We start from the raw sequence: 24,903 nt of genomic DNA, 5'->3' as shown, positions 1-24,903 counted from the left end.
CCGTGGCTTACTCATGTTTGTTATTGAAAAAAAAAAAATTGAAAAAAATCCATCTCTATATATTCCAAAAGTGATGCTCCACCCGTTAGCTATGGATAGAATTGTTTTGTCTTAATCCCCCCCCCCCCCTATCGCCCCCTCCCTCCTTCCTTCCTCGCTCGCTCCAGGTCTCGCCGTACAGTAAAGGACAAGCAGTTCTCACTTCTCCGACTCATGAATTTTTCCATAAGGCGCAACTCCTGTGAAATTATGTCACCTTCAGTGGACCGAAAAGAAAGAAAAAAAATCGAAACGGTTAAGACATATGGAAGGAATGAGACGTAATAAAATATTAATTACAAGCGCAGCTGTACACGGCTCTAATCCACACCAGTTATGCCGAAAATTTGGGAGCGTTAAAATAAAAACCTCTCCAAATCACATGTTATTATGGGCCGGATGATGTGTGTGGCTCTTACTCAAAGGTCTATGGAGTCATGTTTTGTCTTACATCATGATCTTTCTTGATTTTAGTGACTACGACCAGGGTGTAATGTCATGTACAAAGCACTTTATACTCACATAAGTTGTTCTCTGCTCCATGTAGAAGCCAGATGTGTGTGCAGGTGGAGATAGGAGCAGAACAGGGACCTTATTAAGGATTCAGGGGACTGCCGCCCCGTGTAATGTAAGTAGATATCAGCTTGTGCTTTATACGTCACATATACATTATATTCAGGTCTATGGTAAAGTTTATGTCCAGATTTTGCTAATTCCACGCATTGCGATTAATAACGCATCTACATTAACCTCACTATATGATTGAGGGGGGGATCGCAATGAAGCCCAAATATTAACTTGGGTCACTATGTCATTGGGGAATTGCTACTTTTGGCTGCTCCAACTAGTGAGTAAAGACGATTATGAAATTTTTGCAAAATACAAAGATTTTCATTGATGTTGCAAATTTCGTGAAATTTGGTGGGAGTCGCCCATGAAGAACTTTAAAAAGTTATAGTGTCTTCATATAATATAATCATAATGTGTTCTGGTTGATAAAGGTGGATTCTACATAGATCATATGTATTACAGGCAAGATAGGTTCCGTAGGTTTGTTCTTAAGTTGAATTTGTGTTTAAATCGGAACTGTATACTTTATTATTGTAACCCCAGCCAGAACTTTTTTGGTCTCTGTGACAATTGGATTTAAAAAATGTTGGGTCGTCATAAGAACCAGGAGTAACAATAAAGCTTCATTACAGACGCCTGTGATAACTGTTATAGCTGATAATTGTTGCCTAGGACTAAAGTACAATAAATTACCAACATCCAGAGGTCCGTTTGTAACTAGGGGTCGTCTGTAAGTAAGGTGTTCTTAAGTAGGGGACGTCTGTATTCTTCTTGATAAGTTATCTGTACGCCAGAAGCTGTTGTTAGGCCAATTGGCTGTCATTGAAATCTCCCAAAATTACTGTGAACCGTGTAGACAGAGGGTTTATTGGAGTGTCGCGTGCTGGAGTTGTGGGTTGACCCATTGGTAGGTTTGGGGTGAGTGAGAAGTTAGCATCCCCAAACCACTTAAATGTTGTGGTATGTATTTTAGCATAAAATTTCTGGTGTTGTGAAAAAGCACCATGGATGACTATATACCCTCGGCTATAAGAATGTGTGGAGGGATACAGTCCATAGTTGGATTTCTGTTATAACAATTTCCATTTAACATCAATTCTTGTGCAAATGGCGCCCTCTCTATTTACACTGGCCATGTTAAGAGGTGGGACCAGGGAGCCCCCATTTGTACATGTGGGTGTGGTTCGCATAAATGGGATCCATATCTATCCAACACTATACTATGAATTTCTAATGCTGGGGGAAGGGGGGGAGACACAGGGGCAATGTAGGCTAAAAGTGGAAATCTGCACTAAAATAATGCAGAATAAATAGACAGGTTGTGGATTTGATATTCATGGTACAAGTTACTTTTCAGTGCAGATTTTTATACATTGTGTGGACAGAATTTGCAGTGGCTAACCCCCTGCCCCATGTCCGGAGGGAATTTACTGGTTCCCGATTCTTTATAATATATTTAAACTGAGAGATCGCAAGTCCAAAGTGGTGTAACTATAAACCAACTGCCGGGACCCCTGGCACTCAACAGAATTGGGATCAGAAGTTATACAAGTTTCCAGAATCAGGTCGTTCTTTACCGGGTCCCGGTACATGGAGAGGGCTCACGAGCCGAGCCTTCTCCATAGCTGGTAAGTCTTTGCTGCATATGGCCGACGGCAACGTCATCGGGGAGCGGCGAACCGTCGCCATGACAGCCTCGGGTCTTCCGAAGACTCAAGGCTGTCTCCTTTTAACCCATTCATTACAATGTGCTATCAGCACATTGTAATGAATGAGGAGGGAAATCCCCATATACTGCCATACTGTAGTATGGCAGTATTTGATAGGATCGATCAGACAACCTAGGGTTAAAGTACCCTAGGGAGTCTGAAAAATAGTAAAAGTAAAAATAAAAAAAAGTTAAAAAAAAAAATTCTAATAAAAAAATCTAAAAATTAAAATCACCCTCCCTTTCCCTAGAACTGATATAATTATTAATTAACAGTAAAAATCATAAACACATTAGGTATCCCCGCGTCCGAAAATGCCCGATCTATCAAAATATAATAATGGTTTTTCACCGCGTTTTACCTCGTAACGTTAATAGCGCACAAAGTTGAAAATTGCACTTTTTTGCCATTTTGAAAAATATAAAAAATTAATAAAAAGTGATCAAAAGGCCGTACAGTCCTAAATATTCTAGCAATGAAAATGCCATCAAAAGTCGCAAAAAATGACACCACCCACAGCTCCGTACACCAAAGTATGAAAAAAGTTATTGGCGCCAGAAGATGGCAAAATTAAAAAAAAAATTTAGTACAGGAGGTTTTCATTTTTGTAAATGTATGAAAACATTATAAAACCTATACAAATTTTGGATCCCCGCGATCGCACCGACCCAAAGAATAAAGTAGACATGTCATTTGGGGCTCACAGTGAAAGCTGTAATATCCAAGCCCACAAAAAAACGTCACAAATGAGGTTTTTCACCATTTTCACTGCATTTGGAATTTTTTTCCCGCTTCCCAGTACACGCCATAGAATATTAAATACCGTCACTATGAAGTGCAATTTGTTACACAAAAAATAAGCCGTCACACAGCTCTTTAGGTGGAAAAATAAAAAAAGTTATAGATTTTGAAGGTGGGGAGTTAAAAATGGAAGTGAAAAAAACTAAAAAGGGCCAGGTCGTTAAGGGGTTAAGCCATGCTGGTTGTCCCATAGACATCAATGGAGGACAGGAGGAGTTTTTGTCTTGTACTCCATTCACTTCTCCGAGACATCTGCCATTTTATATTAGCTATAAAATATCTTATTAATATAAGCTTATCTTAAGAGTTTGGTAAAAAGAAAAGGAACTTTAAAAAGTAAAAAATGGAGGATAGAGGGAATAATTCTTGAGGATAGCAACTGGAAAATAATTTATGGTAATGTTAGGATGGGGGCAAGGAATGATAACCATTGTGTGATACAGTTTAACGTGATACATAGATTACCGTATATACTCGAGTATAAGCCGACCCAAATATAAGCCGAGGCCCCTAATTTTACCACAAAAACCTGGTAAAACCTATTTTTCTTTTCCTCGAGTATAAGCCGAGTTTGGGGTTTCAGCAAATTTTTTCGTGCTGAAAAACTAGGCTTATACTCGAGTATATATGATTCAACCAAGATAGAAGAAATAATGACATATGTCCTAGATGTCATGTACAAGGGGCAAAATTCATACATATTTTGTGGAGTTGTCCAGATTTATCAAATTATTGGGGGGAACTCTTGTAAGTTAGTATTTTCACACTCAATAGAGTTTTGGAAACTTGGGGATGATCCAGGATTATCAGTTGGCAAAAATTCTAGAAAAAGAATGTTGAGGATATTGTCCATTGCAGATTGTTCATTACAGGCAGTCCCCGGGTTACATACAAGATAGGGTCTGTAGGTTTGTTCTTAAGTTGAATTTGTATGTAAGTCGGAACTGTATATTTTAGAATTGTAGCCCCAGCAAGAATTTTTTTGGTCTCTGTGACAATTGGATTTTAAAAATTTCGGATTGTTATAAGAACCAGGAGTAACAATAAATCTTCATTACAGACACCTGTGATAACTGTTACAGCTGATTATTGTAGCCTAAGGCTAAAGTACAGAAAATTACCAACATCCAGAGGTCCGTTTGTAAGTAGGGGTCGTCTGTAAGTCGGGTGTTCTTAAGTAGGGGACCACCTGTATTGGGAGATGGTTGAGTCAGGAGGTGCCTCCATATTGGAGTAGAGAAGGGTAAAATAGAAGAGAGATCAATTTGAAAATGTATTAAAAAATAATGGTTGATTACTGGAGTTGTGTATATTAAAGGGGTTGTCTCAGACTGTAAAACAAAAACCATTAGTGGCCGAGAGGGGGCTGCTTAAAAAAATAACGACTTCTTAAAATGGTGAATTTGATTCCACGAGCTCGATGGGAGGTTGGTTTGATATGGTGGGAAAAATGTAACAGTGATATTATATTTTCTATTGTAATTTTGGAGAATATAATTAAAATTTAAAAATAAAAAAAAAATTAACATAAAATAAATCTCATCCAATTACCTATAAAAAAAAAATCACATCATAGTCACTGGCAAATATGACTCTTCTCACCTAATTTTCCCATGAGATAAGTCAAGTTTGTGGATGCAGGGGGAGTATCTTTTCAGAAGGCCCATGTCTTTGGTTCTGTAGTACCTAGAAACATGCTTTTTGTGTCGTTTAAAAGATTAGAATCTCATCTTTCAGATGGGAATATGCTTATGGTTCTTTGAGATACAAAACCAGAGATTTAGCCAGCTAATAACATAGAAATTAGAAATTCAAGCTGCAGGAAAAGATCCAGTTCCCATCTAATGTGTAACTGTCTGTATGTGCAGTTCTGTAGCTCACAGATCCATAGACTTGATGGGATATGAAAGATTCTTATCCTTAATATGAAACTAGCAGCATGTTTCTAGTTACTACAAAACCAAAGATACATACACTGCCCCCTGCAGCTCCTAAACCTGACTCATCTCGTGTGAATATGATGCAAGAAGAGTCATATTTGCCTGACTTTGGGGGAGTTTCTTTATAGGTAAACGGGTGAGATTTTACATAGAAGAGGGAATTCTAGAAATGACATTTAATACTCTACCAGAGGAGGCTGATAGTTTAGTGGAATAAAACCTGGTGGTAGGTTTCCTTTAAGAGTCTTATAGTTAAAGGGGTTGTCCACTTCCAGCACATAATTGATATTGATTGTGTAATGAAAGTTATACAAGTTTCCAAAATACTACCTCTATTAATTCTTTGCGGTTTTCTAGATCTCTGCTTGCTGTCCTTCTATAGAACGCTGGGATCAAACTTTTTTTTGTCTTGGGCCCAGGGTTACCACCCAAACTTCCTATATTATAGTCCACTACTGCCCCAGACAAAGTATATTTTTTTTTCTTGTGGGAATTTGATTTTAAAAATTTTGGGCTGGAGTAACTATCATAGGATGCAGACTCCTATGATAACTCCTATGTTGACCATTGGGGTCTAAGGCTAAAGTTCAGTAAATTACCAGTACAGGCGGTCCCCTACTTAAGGACACCCGACTTACAGACGACTCATAGTTACAGACGGACCTCTCTGCCCATCGTGACCTCTGGTGACCTCTCTGGATGTTACTATAGTCCCAGACTGCAATGTCCAGCTGTAAGGTGTCTGTAATGAAGCTTTATTGATAATCCTTGGTCCAAATACATCAAAAAAATTTTAACTCCAATTGTCACTTGGGCAAAAAAAAAATTTGTCTGGAGCTACAATGATAAAATATACAATTCCGACTTACATACAAATTCAACTTAAGAACAAACCTCCAGACCCTATCTTGTATGTAACCCGGGGACTGCCTGTATCCAGAGAGCTTCACCGGAGGCCACAGTGGACAGGTCCGTCTGTAACTAGGGGACATCTGTAAGTCTATTGTCCTTAAGTGAGGGACCACCTGTATTAAGCTTTTACATTTTTGGGGGGACTAAATTCATGAAAATAAACTGCCATTTGTTCTGTATGTTTTTTTTAATAATGATCACTCTAGGGTAAAAAATTACAATACAATTTATTCCAGATAATCATTAATTTATACCAAATTAATATTTATTTTCAAAAATAAAACCCATGTGCGAAAAAATAATAATTTACTGAGCCCCGGAACTTTTTTTGGGGGATTGTTTGGTGTGGATCAGGCTATAGTGTTTTTTGTTAGCAGTTTGTGGAGATTTTTTCTTTCTTTTTTTATTCCCTTTTGTGGGGGAGACAAGGTGACCAAAAAAAACTATCTGGATATTTTATGGTGTTCCCATTACAGTAATAATAACATTATATTAGACTTTTAATTTTGTGGTGATACAAGTTGTGTATTGTTATTTATTTATTTCTTTTTTTTACATTTGTTATTGTTTTTAATTTTTTAGACAGGTTTTTTTTTTACTTACTATATTGCAGTGCAAAAACAACTAAACAATGCCTATTACTCTTCTTTATAAGTTATCTGTACGCCAGAAGCTGTTGTTAGGCCATTTGGCTGTCAAGGAAATCTCTCAAAATTACTGTGAAGAGTCTAGACAGAGGGTTTATTGGAGTGTCGCGTGCTGGAGTTGTGGGTTGACCCATTGGTAGGTTTGGGGGGAGTGAGAAGTTGGGCTCCCCCAATCACTTAAATGTTGTGGTATGTATTGATCATGGCATCTAAGGGGTTCATTTGATGGAAGTGGGGTTATCTCCAAGCCGTGGCTGTGAGGGCCGGGTGGCAAATTTATTACCCCCAAACAGTCTGCAGTAAGATCCTAAACTTCTGTTTTTTAAGTAATTGGAAATTGCAACTCTCACTACAAAAAACAAGCCCTCATCTGCCCATGTCACATAAAAAAAAAAGAAAAAACTGGCGTTTGATTAATAATAATAATAATTGGTAGGGAGGGGGTGGGGGAGGGGTTTGGGGTGTTTTTGGTTTACTGTCTATGCTGTTTAAATGTAAAAAATGGAAAACTATTGTTTGGTTTCAATAAAAACTTTATTTGATCCAAAAAAAAAAAAAAAAAGATAGTTCCTTTATTTATATAGCTCACACAGATTACGCAGCGTTGCACAATGCTTGCCAAATCAGTCCCTGTCCGATCACAATCTAATCATCCTACCAGTATGTTTTGGAGTGTGGGAGGAAACCGGAGGACCCGGAGGAAACCTGCGCAAACATGGAGAAAACATGCAAACTCTTTGCAGATATTGACCCTGGAACTTGAAGTCAGGTCCCCAGCGCTGCAAGGCTGTAGTGCTAACCACTGAGCCACCGTGTTAAGTTTAAAATTTAAATTTTTAAATCAATCATCACAGAATTCTGGATCCATTAATCCATAATAATAACAAAAAAGTAAAAAAAAAAAATTCTGCAATATATTGTTAGTAGTCGTCTCATCACACAGCTATGTTTTAAAGAGCGGTGATTGACAGGGAATAGATACGAGCGATCCGCAGGAGACAACGTTTGTGTTTCTAGAAACCACGGGCAGAACTATTTGGAACGGTCTGCGGACGATGTTCCCGAAATTAATCACACACGTCTTAAACGGATCTGCGAACGCCGACGCTTATCATTAAGTTTTATTTTTAAGTGAGCGCCCATCGGAGTGACATTCGCCGACCCCTTCTAATCTGGTGATAATACCCCCTTGGCTTTTCTAGGAAAGCTTTTGCCATGCATTAGAGCGAATGCTAAGTTCTGAAACTGACACCAGGGAGGAGCTCCTGCGGGACAGCCGCGCTCTCTCGCTGCACTGTGACTCATTTGACATTAGGAAAACATCATTCTGTGACAGCAGTCAAACTGAAACCCTCTCTATGACTAATAAAGAATACGAGAGAAAGTATTTTACAAGGCAGAGGCACATATCAGCCGGCTGAAGTAAGACGCTGCTGTTAACAGCTGAAGTAAACACAGGGGAATATACTGGGCAGTTATGTGACCCGCCAAATCAGATTTCATTGAATAGGCTTAATAACACACAGCGCGCTAAAAATAATGTAACAGACTAATAACACTGGAATAGAATCTGTAATAATATTCGGATATAACTCACTGTAACAGCGCAAAAATAATAACCACCACATCTTACGTAACATATTCCTCAAACTTTATTCAATATCGACCCTCAAAGCCTTTCGGAGCCCAAATTTTATTTATTTTTTCAACATTCTAGTTTTTGTATGACCTTGTTTTTTGTGGGATGGGTAGTACTTTGTTAAGCCAATACATGTATGTTGTCTTGTATGATATAAAAAAAATAAAAAAGTATAAATAATCAAAAATCTAAACAATAAAATATAGGACACATCTATTAATTGTTTTTCACCTGATTTCGGTCTTTTTATTTGCAACTTTTTGTGGCACATATAGACAGAATGGGGTTCATTTACTAAGGGCCCGATTCGTGTTTTCACGACGTGTTACCCAAATATTTCCGATTTGCGCCGATTTTCCCTGTATTGCCCCGGGATTTGGGCGCACGCGATCGGATTTTGGCGCATCGGCGCTGGCATGCACGCGACGGAAATCAGGGGGCGTGGCCGAGCGAAAACCCGACGGATTCAGAAAAACCGCCGCATTTAAAACAAAAAAAGTGTCGCTTGGGACGCGCTTACCTTCACTTGGTCCGGGTCGGTGAATTTGAGGGAAACCGGATGCTTTTCAGCGCAGCAACACCACCTGGTGGACAGCGGAGGAACTACTTAGTGAATCCCGGCCGGACCCGAATCCACCGCAGAGAACGCGCCGCTGGATCGCGAACGGACCGGGTAAGTAAATCTGCCCCAATGTTGTCGCCACAAAAACCTCAGATCTTTCCGATACTCATGCCCTTTTATTTTTGTCGCTCAATTTTGGCGCAGATTTTGATTTTCAACACTTTTATTGCACTTCTAGTTTGCCGACGCCTTTTTTGTTACATAAATAGGCCAACAAAAAACGAGTCTACCAACTTCGGAACCGCTTCATGAATACGAGTTGCGATTTCTGACGCTCATTTCTTCTTTCTGTGGTGTGCCAAATACATTAAGGCTGTGCCCCACAATATGACATCACATTGCAAAACAGTGCTAAAATCGGGTGCCAGGAAATAGACTTTAAAGGAAACCTACCACCACGGATCTACCTATTAAGGTAGATCCGGCGGCAGGTTCCTCTAATGTAGGGTAGTAGAGCCCATTTTAGGGCTAATTCTTTCGTGACCTATAACTTTTATAAATTTTAATTCCCCCAATATTCAAATTTCCTAAAGAGGCTACTGGGGCGTGGAGTAGTGGGAGCTGAGGCTACACGGCGGGGCTACTCCACCACCCAGTAACCTCTTGCATTTCGCCAACCAATGCATCTTCAGTCTGCGAAGCTGCAAACTCGTCTGCGAAGCTGGGTTCTGCGCATGTGCAGGACGCAGGCCAACGGCTACGCAGTCTCGACTCTGAAGCCGGAGCTACTGCGCATGTACACAACTCCGCAGACAAGTGCGCGCAACTCCTTGTAGCTGCAGGCTGAAGATGCATTGGTAGGCGGAACCAAGAGGCTACTGGGGCGTGGAGTAGCAGCGCCGCATAGCTTCAGCTCCAGCTACTCCCCGCCCCAGTAGTCTCTTTAGAAAAATGTGAATATTGGGGGAATTAAAATTTATAAAAGTTATGGGCCATGAAAGAATTAGCCCTAAAAGAATTAGCTCTACTACTCTACATTAGAGGAACCTGTCACCGGATCTACCTTAAGAGGTAGATCTGCGGTGGTAGGATTCCTTTAATAAATTTGCTTTAAATTTTTTACCTTAGTTTTGTACTTGTTTTTCACAATTCACTAATAATAAAAATAATTTTTTTATTTACGTAGCGCACAAACGGTCTAAACTTTGACCAATGTAGCCCTTCTTGTTTATGGGTTTCAGTGGTAAAACGGGAAAAGGATATGATGAAATACAAATTACTATTGGGATACAGGAATGGGGCCATAATGAGAGAGGGGGAGGGGAATTGGAATTTAGTCTGATTGTAGAGGGTCAGCTAGGCATGGGCAAGTCCAGATTTGACATGTCTATTATTTTGTCCTTTCTAATGGAACAATACTCAAATACAAAATTTAGGCATCACACTCACTCCCTCCTTCGCTGGAATCAAACTTCCATGCTCCGGATACTACAAAAATAACTTGTCTAAAAAGTTGCTGGAAAAATTGAATATAAAAAGTTGATGTTACTATAACTATTGCATTTTAACCGATTCATCGCTCTCAACATATCTAAATTTAGACAAATTTCATGCCCAAGTGTCTAAATTTGGATGGGCCTTTAAACACCCAGGACTCGCTCTGAAAGTGATGACTAGACATAAATCAGCGGAAGATTTAGGTCTTCCTAAACTACTGTGCAGGAGGGTAGAAATATTTTACATTATACCGTAAACCCCTCCAAATAACTGATTGGTAATTTTATTACTTATGCTCTTGAGCTTTAATTTTTGTAGATATTTTACAATCATTTTTAATAGGAAAAAAATAACTTGAAAAAAGTTATGAAAAAATGCTTTGCACAAATAGCAAATAAAATAGTAAATAAAAACAGCCAAAAGATACATTCCAAAATTAAATCTATCACCAGATCGAGGACTGTAAACCAAACATGCTGACATACTGGTGTGTGCCCCCTCTGGTAGGATCTGCTCTTCTTTTAGTTTCTAATGCCCTGGTTTTTACAAAAAAAAGTTTTTTAAAATTATGCAAATTAGTCTGAGGGGCTCCACGCTCTATAGGAGTAAATGCCCCTTTAAAAGCCCTTTTTTTCTTAAAAACAAGGTAATAAGAAACTAAATGAAGAGCAGATCCTACCGGAGGAGGCGCACACCAGTATGTCAGTATGTTTGGTTTACAGTCCTCGATCTGGTAATAGATGTCCTTTAAGCAATGCAAGTGGTTTTTAGGGATTTTTTTTTTAAATAAGTCGAGACTGGCTATTGGCCTATAGACTTTATCTGAGATTCAGCTAAAGGTCATGTAAAGAAGTGCTGGGTCCATTCAGATGGGGAAAAAGAGAATTTTCATTTACACTAACCAGGCATGTGTGAGCCATAATGGCCATGTATTTTTTTTCTCTTTTTTTAGTCATTCTTTTGAAAAAAAAAAACCACGTTATTTATTTATTTATTTTTAATGAGGAACAGGTTGGAATTTTGCAACCATTCAAATTTTTGGTTCTTTTTGCATTTTGTGCTGATTACCATAAGGTATAATAAACAAGAGGCATCAGAGCATCTAAAGCAAGAAGAGGACCTGCAGGGGGCATGGGAAAGGTGAGTACAGTGTTCATTTTTTATAGACTCGAGTATAAGCCGATTTAGGTTTTTTCGGCACAATTTCTCAGCACAGATTCCTAAAAAATTATGGATGAAAAAAGACGCAGCACAATGAAAGAGAGAGAGCTCTGGTGTGAACATAGCCTAATATGGTCCTGCAGATAAGGCCTCGGGTTACATAAGAAATTCTCTCATCAGAGGAAGGATTTCCTATGCAGATATTTAGGGCCTGCTTGTACCTAGGAGCAGGACTTCCAGAAATAAGAGTACACCACGTACCGCATGCAGAGCCTCTGTGTGTGCAACACTTTACCCAATCACAAAATCTTTCTTTTTTGCAATCCTGCAGCAATGATGCAATGTGATGTTCGTTTCACTTTATGGGAAGAGGAACTGTAGTAACCCCCGAATCAGTTCTCATTTATTTGGGCTTGTGAGAGACGGCTACAATGGTATCAGTGTTTTCAGCCCGTAGAGATGACTGCTGTCACTTAGAGATTTATAAATAATACCGTCAGCTGTAACAAGTTTGACGGTGACACAAAGATCTTTATTGTTTGCTGCAGTCGTGGATGATCGACTGTTTATATGAGTTATACGACTCGGATTGTGACAGCTCAGCTCCATACAAGAGAGGGATAAAATCAGGAGGGAGGACCCTGCTCACAAGAGTTTACAACTATGAGAACATGGGGAGACACAAGAAGTGAAATTAGTGGCACAATGATCCAGATATTTTTTATAAGGTGTCAAAAATATCGAAATAAATAATGCTGCACGGGGCATCCGTCTACGCAGAATTCAAGGCCCATTGGCATGAGGACATCAGGTCCTGGATGATAGACTAAAGGAGAGGAAGAAACTGTAGGTTTAGTTCAAAGAGAGCAATAGTAAAAGGAGGTTTGGGTGTTTGATAGACCTGCCTCGAGAGATTAGTGTCACGGGTGCTCCCATGACCCATATCGCAGGTCGCGGGCTCACCCCTGCCCACCGGTGCCACACTTGTGCCACTTACTTGTCTGTGCTCAGGCCCCAGTCCCAGCATCCCGGCACACCCGTCCCCGCCTCCTAGGGCGTGCGTGCTCCGGCATTCAAAGATTTGAAGGGCCAGCGCACCGCTGATTAGTGTTGGCCGGCCCATGGAAATTGTAAAAAAGCCAGTCTCTCCCATCATTCCCCGTCGGATCTTTGTACTTTATGCCATCGAGAAAGCTTGTTTCCTTGCCTTGCACCAGTGTATTGACTTCGGACCTGTTCCCATTTAAGCTCCTCCGCTACCAGCCCTGACCTTCTGCTCCGCCTCTGACGTTGACCCTGTGCCACCTGCCTTTCCCCGACCACGAACCTGCCTTCAGTTTCTGTACCTCGCCTTGGCTGCCACCGTGGACAAAGTCACACCTGTGGAACGACCTGGTGGTACCATGCCGGTGGTCCAACCTGCTCTGGTGGAAACCAGGTGTCACTTAGACTCCAGTCCCAGGTGTCAGCTTATGTCATCGTCCACGGTGGTCCAGTGGGTTCACTACCCCTGGAGCCTGACAATTAGTTTTTAGGACATGTTTAAAACTGTGGAAGTTGGATATTAGTCCGTTAGTTCGGGGCAAAGCATTCCAGAGAATTGGTGCAGCTTGGGAGAAGTCCTGGAGACATACGTGATGGGTTTGAATTGTAAAAGATATTAATCTTCGATCACTGAAAGACTGAGGATTATGGTAGACAAAGATGAGGGTAGAGTGGTAGGGAGGTGCAGAAGAGTGGACGAGTCTGATTGGTTTAAATTGTATTTAGTAGGAGATGGGCAATCAGTGCAGTGACTAGAGGCCCCTGTATAATGTCTGGAAAGATAATCCTGGTGTAACATATGTTCCCATTTCAGCGCCATGCTCTCTGTCCTTACTAGTCTGAACACTGATTTATTCTTTCACTACCCTTCTTCATTGATTTCCATTATCCTTCTCTTACAAATTTTTACAGTTTATCTGCCCTGTCTGACAGTCAGATAACTGGTCCAATCATCTGGGGCTCTGATGTCTCATAAAAGGTTTAAATTCTATTTCCTCCTTGGTTGCTATAATTTTTATTTTGAGCTTGTTGGTGTTTATATTGATTTCTGTATTTCGGATCCACTGACCCTTTTCCTGTTTTCTGACTATCCTTTTACGTATTTATTCTGTACTGTCCTCTTGGTTCAGACACATATTTTGTTGACTACTCTTTACTGTTTGTAAAGACTCTGGGGCTTATTTACTAAGGGTCGCGGATCGCACTTTAGTCGGACTGTTCGCCGGTTTCAGGATTTGCACAGCTTTGACAGGTATTTAACTGGGGTTTGCGCTGGGATTGTGTCGCACATGATCGGATTGTGGCGCAGCTGCTCTGGCTTTCATGCGACGATCCGGGGGGGAACGTGCCGTCGGACGATCCGACTGATTCGGACTGAGCGCAGGATTTAAGTTTCAGATTGTGTCAAAAGACAATGCACTTACATGCACCAGGAAGAAGAAGTTGAACTCCGGCGGAACTGAGCGGGGAAGCGACACATGCAGGATATCGGTCGCACGATCTTAGCAGCACAGTGCATTATCGTCGGACAATATACTTTCTGTGAACTCCAGCGGACGGGTAAGTAAATGTGCCCCTCTGTGTTTGCACTTTGTCACAGGAAGGGAACGTCAACCAGTTGTTACCGACCACTTAGAGTTGGCTGGGCAATAAGGTAGGGAAAGCTGAGAAGGAGGTTTTAGCCTTAGGAATCATTGTCCTTGTACAGTATGTCCCCACCTTTGGTAGCCCCATCATACCCTATTCCACCACTGGGTCCATATCAGGATTTTTTTTAGCCCAACTCAAAGATGATGTAGTTATAAAGACAAACACAGCAAATAACTGGAAAACTCTTTACAGAGAGGCAATAGATTATTTTGGTACAGTTTCACATCTTCATGGAGCCACGTTCTTCACTTATCAGTCTATTGTAATTAACATCAGCCACTAGTTCCAGCACATCTTCTCATGATGCCACCTACATGGTGTACCAATGTCCTATGTATTATCACTATAGCCTATGACTTTCTTCGTATCTCAGTTCACCAGTTCAGCCTCCCGTATTGTTCTCAATTAATGGTGTTGGGACTATTCTTGAGTTATCCTCTATGCTGCAGTTGTGCACCAATTACCAACTTTCCAAATAATGCCAGGACTGCCCAAAAATTGTGCGTTTTCAGTTGACTTAGAGCAGGGGTCCCCAAACTTTTTACATAGGGGGCCATTCACTGTCCCCCTCAGACCGTTGGAGGGCCGGACTAAAGTTTAAAAATAAATATCAGTAAATGTGACTGCATCCATAATACACTGGCACCCCCTCAATTAAATATTTAATATACTGCACCCCCTTGTGAACTATTTTAAATATTGGCCCAATTAATGAATTAATTGGGACAATTAATTATTAAATATACTGGGACCCCTCTCCATTAATTATTGAATATGCCTCCCCCCCATTAATTACTAGACTGCCCCTCATAATTAATTATTTCCTATACCCCCACCATTAATTATTTCCTTTGCTGCCCCCACCATTAATTATTTCCTATGCTGCCCCCACCATTATTTCCTATGCTCCCCCTCACCATTAATTATTTCCTATGCTGCCCCCCACCATTAATTATTTCCTATGCTGCCCTCCACCATTAATTATTTCCTATGCTGCCCCCACCATTATTTCCTATGCTGCCCTCCACCATTAATTATTTCCTATGCTGCCCCCCACCATTAATTATTTCCTATGCTGCCCTCCACCATTAATTATTTCCTATGTTGCCCCCCCCCCCCATTAATTATTTCCTATGCTGGCCCTCATAATTAATTATTTCCTATACTGCCCCTCATAATTATTTCCTATACTGTCCCTCATAATTAATTATTTCCTATGATGCCCCTCATAATTATTTCCTATGCTGTCCCCCACCATTAATTATTTCCTATACTGCCCCTCACCATTAGTTATTTCCTATACTGCCCCTCATAATTAATTATTTCCTTTACTGCCCCTCATAACTGACTATTGGCCCCCGGTCACCACAATCTTTTTACTACCGTTTTTAATTAAAAAAATAACCTGTACTCACCTAAGTCTCCCACGACGCGTCTTCCATCTTCTTGCCGTGTCCGGGCAGGAAGGGGTGCGCGGCCGCGTGATGACGTCATCGCGCGACCGCGCATCCAAATTCAAAGAGCGATGTGCGCCGGGGTTGTATTCCGGCCACATCACTCCAGCAATAGTGCTCGAGCGGCCGTTTCAGGCCGCACCAAGCACTACACAGTGACGGGCAGGAGCTTCCTGTCCGGACGGACGGAGGCTCCTGCCCGACTGTCGAAGGCCTTGGGGGCCGGATCAAAACGGTCCGCGGGCCGTAGTTTGGGGAACCCTGACTTGGAGGCTGTTCAGGGAACTAGGCCTAGATTGGGGCCACATAACCTCCACTTTATCATGCCACCCATATTAACCCAACCTGGAGGTGCAGCATGGTCCAATGTATTTCTATACAGATATTTGGGGTATGTGTGACATGTCCTTGTTCATCATGGGCCCTAATTGCATTACTGCAGCCTCTCAGACCCATGAAACCATCATTGCACGTTGCCATCTTTAGCCTTTGTCCCTTCTCTGACACCTTGTGGTCACCGTCAGGGGACTTTGGGGTTTCACTTTCACGATGAAATCTTCTGAGCGTTCAGTTTCATTTCACTGTAATTGTACAGTTATAGATTCTTCTTCTTATGCAATGCACAGTAATACGATCGGGAAGATAGTTTTTCTCTCAGGTTTATTTTCTAGCTGATGTTTGACCTTTTACATGCTAAGACGATGGACTGTATTTATGGTTTTTACAACTTGGTTAAGTAAAAGCGAGAAAAGGCAACTCGAAAAATTACCAACCAATGTGGTTATAACAACAGTCCCACAAGGGTTTTTATTGCTGGGGAGGCAAGTTATAGCTAAAATCTACACCAAAAAAATCTGGTATACATTATAATTCTGGGGCTAATTAATCATTTTTCCACATTTCACACCAATGGGTTTGTCCAGGATGGAATTAATGGACTATTTTAGGATTGTCAGTGGGAGTCCTGCAACATGCCCCATCCCAATCAATGCATAACCGCATCCAATTGCTTCCGGCTCCGTACACTAATATCAGATGATCATTATGGAGTCCAAGATTTTGATAATTTTTAATCTTTAACCCCTTCATGATTTGTGACGTAGATCTATGTCACAAGTCTGTTACAGAAGTAAGAAGAAGGCTTACGGGCTGGACCCTCTTCATACAAGCTGAGTGTTTACTGCATGATGCAGCAAACACCCATGATCGGGAGTGTTAAACTTTGACTGCTGCCAGTATTGATTGTCGCTCCTGATAATGTCTTTGGGGAGGGATAATCAGTTGCCATGACAGCCTGGACTGTTTATAAGACTCTAGGACCTATTATTTCTGAAGATCTGTAGCAGTCTGCCAGTGGCACACTGTAGGTCTACAGCATTTTCTCCATGAACTTAAATACATAGGGCATCTAAAAAATAGAAAAAAAAAGGGAAAAAATAATGGGGCTTATTTACTAAGGGTCGTGCGCTGCACTTTCATCTGACTGGGGATTGCACGGCTTGGATAGGTATTTAACAGGGGTTTGCGCTGGGATTGTGTCGCATGTGATTGGTTTTGCGCGCAGCTGCGCTGGCTTCCGTGCATCAGAAATGGGGGGCGGGCCGTCGCACAATCCGACTGATTCACAGGATTTAACTTTCAAATTGTGTCACAAGACAATGCACTTACATGCACCAGAAAGAAGAAGGTGAACTCCGGCGGACCTGAGCGGGGAAGCGACACATGCAGGATATCTGGCGCACCATCTTAATGAATCGCGGCACAGGGCATTATACATGGACAATGCACTTTCTGTGAACTTCAATTACCCCCCTTGCCCTGGAACTTATAAACTCATAAACATGTTTGGTATCGCCACATCCCAAAAGTTCCAATCTATGAAAATATAAAAAAAACTGTTATTCCTGGTATTAAATCCCATCATGTAAAAAAGCGCCCAAATGTCCAAAATGCCACTTTATCAGCATTTCACAACACAAAAAAAGTGGAATAAAAAGTGATCACAATGTCATACAATCCCCAAAATTATAGAAATGAAAAGGTCATTATGTCCCATATAAAATGACTTTTTACACAGTTCTGTACCCCAAAGTATGAAAATGTGATTAGTGTCAGAAGATGGCAAAATGAAGATTTTTTTTAATTCTATAGAAGGTTTTCATTTTTTTTTTAAATGTGTTAAAACACAATAAAACATTATGGGGCAGATTTACTTACCCGGTCCGTTCACGATCCAGCGGCGCATTCTCTGAGGTGGATTCGGGTCCGGCCGGGATTCACTAAGGTAGTTCCTCCGCCGTCCACCAGGTGGCGCTTCTGCGCTGAAGTTCCCCTGAGGCGCGCTGGAATGCCCTGAAATTCACCGGCCAATACCTAGTGAAGGTAAGTGCAATTTTCGCGACACATTTTTTGTTTTAAAAGCGGCGTTTTTTCCAAATCCATCGGGTTTTCGTTCAGCCACGCCCCCCGATTTCCGTTGCGTGCATGCCAGCGTCAATGCGCCAAAATCCGATCGCGTGCGCCAAAATCCCGGGGCAATACAGGGAAAATCGGCGCAAATCGGAAATATTCGGGTAACATGTCGGGAAAATGCGAATCAGGCCCTTAGTAAATGACCCCCCTATATGTTTGATATCTCCATGATCGCACTGAATAAAGGACAAAGTGAGAAAAAGCCCATAAGATAATAAAAAAATTATAGATTTTTGAAGATGGGGAGTGAAAAATGGAAACACAAAAAAGGGCAAAGTCGTTAAGGGGTGAAGATTAAGATTTCGACACAAAACCTGCATTTTTGTCAAATCTTTATGCCACATGGTTGAATATAATGGAATTGACCGATATTGATCTTTCAATTATGGGTAAGGTTTTATTTATTTTTTCACATTTTTGGGAGAGGATCAGATTTTGATCTTGTAATAGTAAACTAAGAAGACTCATCATGCGGTTCTCATATCTTAGAGCGCAGTTTGTAACCCACTACCGGGGGTCTTTCGGAGGAGACTCCACATTGTGACCTTTGTGGTGTGTGGCTTTGGTTGATTCCCCCCCCCCCCATGTGTCTCTTCTAACATTCAGAAATTCTGGTGTGGGTCACCACACCTTCTATTAGGTTTTGATGTAATAGTACAGTGTCACCACCGCAGAGCAATGCACAAGGTCTTTTGTGTCACGTCGTAACCTTCTCACTTGTGTCATCTCTACACCTTCTCGGGTAACCTCAAATATCAATGTGGGCGGCAATGACTCCTATTGCTAACTACCAGCTGACCAGAAATCAGGGTTTGCCTATTACATGTGCTTTGTGCACACGTCTATCGGATTTCACAGCCATTACTGTAAGACCTATTGTAGTACAAGCATTTTCAGGAATAGGATTGGGAAAATTAGTAAAAGTACGTCGAAATTACAGTCTTGTTCTTAAAGGGATTTTCCTGTATAACAGATATGGCGTGTCAATGAGGGGTTTTACCAATGTTTGATCGGTAGGGTTGCAGCAATTTCAACCCACATGAACAAACGGCCACACCCACTTGACATAATTTTGTGATAAGTAGTATTTTTGAGATTCCCTGTGTGCCCCATATTGTGGACATTAATTTTACATCCCACCCCTGTTGTGGTTGGAATTTTTTGGTTGTCACAGAGAGACCATCATGTTCTGGCCATATGAAGCCATGGTTTGATAAGACCAGCCCTGCCACCTCAACATAAACCCAGAATCTGGAAACCTCCCACCTTTATGCATCCAATTTTGGGCACTGTGCTCATCCAAAAGTCCTATAGGGGGGCCACACAACCCAATTCTACCATTGAGCATCTTCCTCGGGCTTGGGGACAACAAAGGAAGTTACCTCCGATGGTCAATGGATGTGACATCCTGTGGTCCTAGGAAGCCCCTCCAAGAGTCATGTGACCTCTTGGAAATCCTGGCTGGATGCAGTGCCAAAAACGGTAAGTGGGAACTGGATGCCAGAGCAAGATAAGTGTGCTCTCTTTCTTTCCCACCCCAGGAATCTTAAAGGAAATCTACCACATGAAAGCAGTGCTTCTTAAGGAGGTACCCTTACATGCTGGTGTGTGCCTCCTGGCACGTTTGTAGAAAAACGTCTTTTTTTTCCCCTTCAACATTGTGCAAATGAGCCTCAGGGGCTCCAGGCAAGGTCATAGGTTTATAGAAACCCCTTTACCTTTGTTGTCTGCTAATTATTCACTCCTCCAGTTGGCTCTCTGGCTGGGGAGGGAGGAGACAGACATAAAGGCATAAATAATTGGCAGACTGCATAGCCAGCATGGGCTTCTATGATGTAGGGAGCCCCTGAGGCTCATTTTCATAATCTTAAAAAAAAATTCTCAAAAACTGAGATACAAGAAGCAAAAAGAAGAACAGATCCTGTTTCAAGAGACACACGCCAGCATGTAAGTGCGCTTGTTTTAGACTGCATCCATGTGGTGGATTTCCTTTAAGGGGCTTTTAAGCCATCCCCTAACATGGTGAGTATTTTTGAGTTGCTTAAGTGGAGACCCTTAATCCTCCTCTAACGGAAGTTGGAAAGGTAGTATTGGACATGCCGAATTTCAACAATCTGTTTGTTTTAAGGGGAGATAATATGCAACCAAAGGGGCTGGGCAGAGGATTGTAGACAAAACACATGCATCCTCGGCCTTAATGTTTGCGTATAGAGAGATGAATATCTGAGAATATCTGCAACAGACTGAATTTTGTGTAATGTCCTCTTGCACCTGTGTAATATCAGTAATATCAAATAATGGGTCAGTCTATTTCTAGGGCCACACGTTACAGCTATCGTGTCCTTGACTTGGACCTTCATACAGAGATGCTGACGTGTTGGGTTATGTAATACATTCGATTTCTTTTTTCATACACCAAGTATAGAAGTCCAGATATTATAAGCCAGTCTCTACATAACAAGAAGATTCCTTTTGCCAAATATAAGAAAGTGAAACTCCTGGCAGAAAACACATTTACAGAAGTAGCAGGTTTTATTATCCAGGTGAATGGACAATGTTTTGGTTTCCATTTTAAGGATGTTTTATCTGCTGTTTGCTGTTTGCTATGGTTATTATCAAGAAGATACTCCCCGCGTCCGTCCAAAGGTGAGAGCAGCCCTGGTTATTGTAAAACATATGTTCCTGCAGCCGTAGATCACGTCTGGATGTTGTTGTTAGTGTTTGCACCTGTAAAGAGAAACTACTTGTATAACACATAGAGCATTGATGGCGAACCTTTTAGCAGCCGAGTGCCCAAACTGCAACCCAAAACCCTGCTTATTTATCGCGAGGTGCCAACCAAAAATTAAAGCAGTAACCTATTGCTCCCTGTTCAACAACTTTCAATCATTTCAGATGGAAAATTTTCATCATTTTAGCTTCTTTCTAGTTTCCCTCTGTACACAGAGAATTGTGGGCCCAGCAGGAGGTCCTCCAAAAATAATTCGACCCTGTCTAATTCTCACTCTTCCTACAGTCCCAAGTAGCATAGTAAGTATCAAAATATGACTGAAAGCAACATCTTTTAAGTTGCTTGGAACTGCAGGAAGATTCTTTGAGTCCTGCCTGGTGTGCTGGGGCGATGGCCCGGGTGCCCACAAAAAGGACTCTGAGTGCCACAGGTTCGCCACCACTGACATAGAGGGAAGCACAAACCAGGATATATGTAAGGCAAATAAAAAAAGATTGTAAAGAGCATTAAAGGAACCATAATAAACTAACTGCCCCCTCTAATAGGGTAATAAATGTCTTTTCTAAAATTTCCCCTAACCTTTTACCTAAAAGAAAATCACCTCTACAGTCCTTCCCCCTTCGTGTCAAAATGAGTCAGATTTCACTGGGATGAGTCAAGGCTGCAGGGGGAGCGTCACTTCTTTGGTTCTATAGCACCTAGAAATATGCTTGTGTCTTTGTAAGCTACAAAACTGGAGATAAAGGGGGGGGGGGGGGGGTCCTGCCACTATATTCTAAAACCCCCAAACAAAACACTTGGCAACATTCTTTATCTAGGCCAGTGATGGCAAACCTTTTATAGGCCGAGTGCCCAAACTACAACAAAAGACCCGCTTATTTATCGCAAAGTGCCAACACAGAAATTTAATTTGTGATTTATACTCCCTTCTCTGTCACAGTTTTCATTGATATCAGCACCCTGAGGACACCAATAAAGCAGAAAATAGTCCCAGGTAGAGCTGTCACTTTAAAATAGCTCTGTGCACAGCAAGTCCTGGGCTGTCTGGGACTGCAGGAAGATACCTGGAGTCATCTCTGGTGATGGCCTGAGTGCCCACAGAAAGGTCTCTGAGTGCCACCTCTGGCACCAGTGCCATAGGTTAGCCATCACTGATCTAGGCCAATGAATAAATAAAAGTATGTACAGGCAGAACCCACAATTTATTATATTATACAACCTAATTAATATATAGACACTATATAAGGCCAAACAACCTTATATAGATGCCATATACAGACTGGACACCCATATCTAGTATATACAAGCAGGACCACCTATAGGTAGTGTATATAACGGCAGGGCTCCCTATAGATAGTATATACAGGTAGAATCCCCACCCCATAGGTAGTATATAAAGGCAGGACCCCGATAGATAGTATTTACATGCATGACCCCCCCCCCCAATAGTATATAGTATATAAAGGTAGGACCCCCCCCATAAGTAGTATATAAAGGCAGAACCCCCATATATCGTATATACAGGCAGGATCCCCCCATAGATAGTATATACAGGCAGGATCCCCCCATAGATAGTATATACAGGCAAGACTCCCTCCCCCCATAGATAGTATATACAGGCAGGACTCCCTCCCCCCATAGATGGCACCTGCCAACACATATAAAACATAATTTATCTAGTTCACTAAATAAATTCAAGTATGTACAGCACCCACAACTTATTATATTATACAACCTAATATATATATATATACTGTACTATATAAATCCAGACAACCTCATATAGATAGTATATACAGGCAGGACCCTCAAAGATAATATATACAGGCAGTATCGCCACCATATAGAGTATATACAGGCAGGACACCCCCATAGATAGTATTTACAGGTAGGACCGCCCCCTCTGTAGATAGTATATACAGGCAGGTTCCCCAGCATATAGAAAGTATATACACGCAGGACCCCCCCATAGATAGCAAATACAGGCAGTATCCCCACCATGTAGAAAGTATATGCAGGCAGGAACCCCTTAGATCAGCGGTTCTCAACCTGTGGGTCGCGACCCCAGCGGGGGTCGAACAACCAAAACACAGGGGTCACCTAAAGCCTTCAAAGGCCACAATTTTATTGCGTTTTTGTAGAGAATCACATGGTTTGGGGTCACTGCAACATGAGGAACTGTATTGCGGGGTCACAGTATCACAAAGGTTGAGAACCACTGCCTTAGATAGTATATACAGGCAGTATCCCCACCATGTAAAAGGTATATGCAGGCAGGAACCCCTTAGATAGTATATACAGGCAGTATCCCCACCATATACAAAGTATATGCAGGCAGGCCCCCCCCCCCATAGACAGAGGTGGCCCTGCATAAAGCAACCAAGGAGGAAAGGTAAACCTACAATGTCTCGCCTGTTATAAGAATGTAGCAACACATGAGATTCTATAATGTTTGTGGTGAACCAGTGTGACCCCAGCTGTGCGATATCAGCCCATCCAGGAATGTAAGTAACATAGCATTCATATATCATGACATAAGGGGACGGCAGCATTCATATATCATGACATAAGGGGACGGCAGCATTCATATATCATGACATAAGGGGACGGCAGCATTCATATATCATGACATAAGGGGACGGCAGCATTCATATATCATGACATAAGTGGACGGCAGCATTCATATATCATGACATAAGTGGACGGCACCGGTCCCTGCGCTGCTGTTCTTGGCGTGGACTGGTTTCCTGCGGATTGTAGCGAGCACATAGCACTGTCTGACATGTCCGTATTCACCAGGGACTGATCGTAGCGTCTTCTCAGACAGGCAGCTCCGGGGTTAACCCCTTTAATGCTTAAAATCTGAGCAAAACTATAAAATGGGGGTGAATAATATAAAGGAATTATTTTAGCTTGAGTATTGGCTGCGGCAGACACAAGGATTTCTTCCCATCCTGTATCGCTCTCTAGATACTCGTCTGTATTTTTAGGCGTTGGTGAGTTCTATGAAATGTCTGCTATTTCCTCCAATGGGAAATACTAATAACTTTAATGATATAATGCTTTTCGCAAGGAGGAACAAGAACATTGTAGAGGGAGGTTAGAAATCTTTAAGTTTCAGTGCAAAACTTAAAGGAATCTACCATCAAAATCCATCACGATAAACCAGGGACATTACTCCTAGATCCAGGCACCGGGACTGTGATAATCTTCTTATATTTGTTATCCATGGCCATCTTCCTTCTAAAATCAACTTTTATAATTATGCTAATGAGCCGAAACTGGAGCCCCTCATTGTTGTAGCTTTAAAGTGCTGCCTGCACAATGCAGTTTTTACTTGTGTGTGGTCATTTGCGAGCTGATGGACCCTCTTTGACCCATTGCAGCTGCAAAGATAGCATGAGGGGGGATGATGGAGGAGGTGAGTACAGGTTTTTTTTTTATTTTTTTTAAATCCCTCACCAGCCCGCCCCCAAATTTTACAAACAATTGGACCAACCCTTTAATCGCTGTATTGGTGCTATGCTTACAGATCAACAAATTGTCATAGGACTTACTCCTGGTGATCACTGCAGGCTGAGTAACTATAGAAGAGGCCTTCCCTTGTGGGATAAATACCGGTTTAGTACAAGACAGTAGTCATGAGGAATGCAGGGACTCCCATCTTAACGGATAACTATGATGCAGGGACTCATATCATTATGAATGTGATGCAGGGATTACTATTATTATGGCTGGCTATGATGCAGGGACTCCTATCATTATGGATCCCTATGATGCAGGGACTCCTATCATTATGGATGACAATGATGCAGGGACTCCTACCATTATGGATGACAATGATGCAGGGACTCCTATTATTATGACTATGATGCAGGGACTCCTATTATTATGGATAACTATGATACAGGGACTCCTGTGATTATAACAATGATGCAGTGGCTCCTATCTTAACAGATACCTATGATGCAGGGACTCCTACCATTATGGATGACAATAATGCAGGGATTACTATTATTATGGATCCCTATGATGCAGGGACTCCTATCATTATGGATGACAATGACGCAGAGAC

At 41.5% G+C, this 24,903-nt stretch overlaps 1 protein-coding gene across 2 annotated transcripts in view; it reads left to right on the top strand.

Moving 5' to 3' along the window:
- ATF3 (activating transcription factor 3) overlaps window positions 1-24,903 on the top strand; it is a 69,233-nt gene that overhangs the window by 5,741 nt on the left and 38,589 nt on the right. Inside the window, exon 2 of one of the 2 annotated variants that reach the window (XM_072140159.1) lies at window positions 587-667. The exons of the other annotated variant lie outside the window; for it this stretch is intronic. The gene's annotated coding sequence lies outside the window, so the exon portion shown is untranslated. The remainder of the gene's footprint in view (window positions 1-586; window positions 668-24,903) is intronic. 2 annotated transcript variants of the gene reach the window in all.

The sequence above is a fragment of the Engystomops pustulosus genome, chromosome 3, assembly GCF_040894005.1.
Source record: "Engystomops pustulosus chromosome 3, aEngPut4.maternal, whole genome shotgun sequence".
In the NCBI taxonomy this organism is placed as follows: Eukaryota; Metazoa; Chordata; class Amphibia; order Anura; family Leptodactylidae; genus Engystomops; species Engystomops pustulosus.
This window is presented reverse-complemented; position numbering and strand designations above follow the sequence as displayed.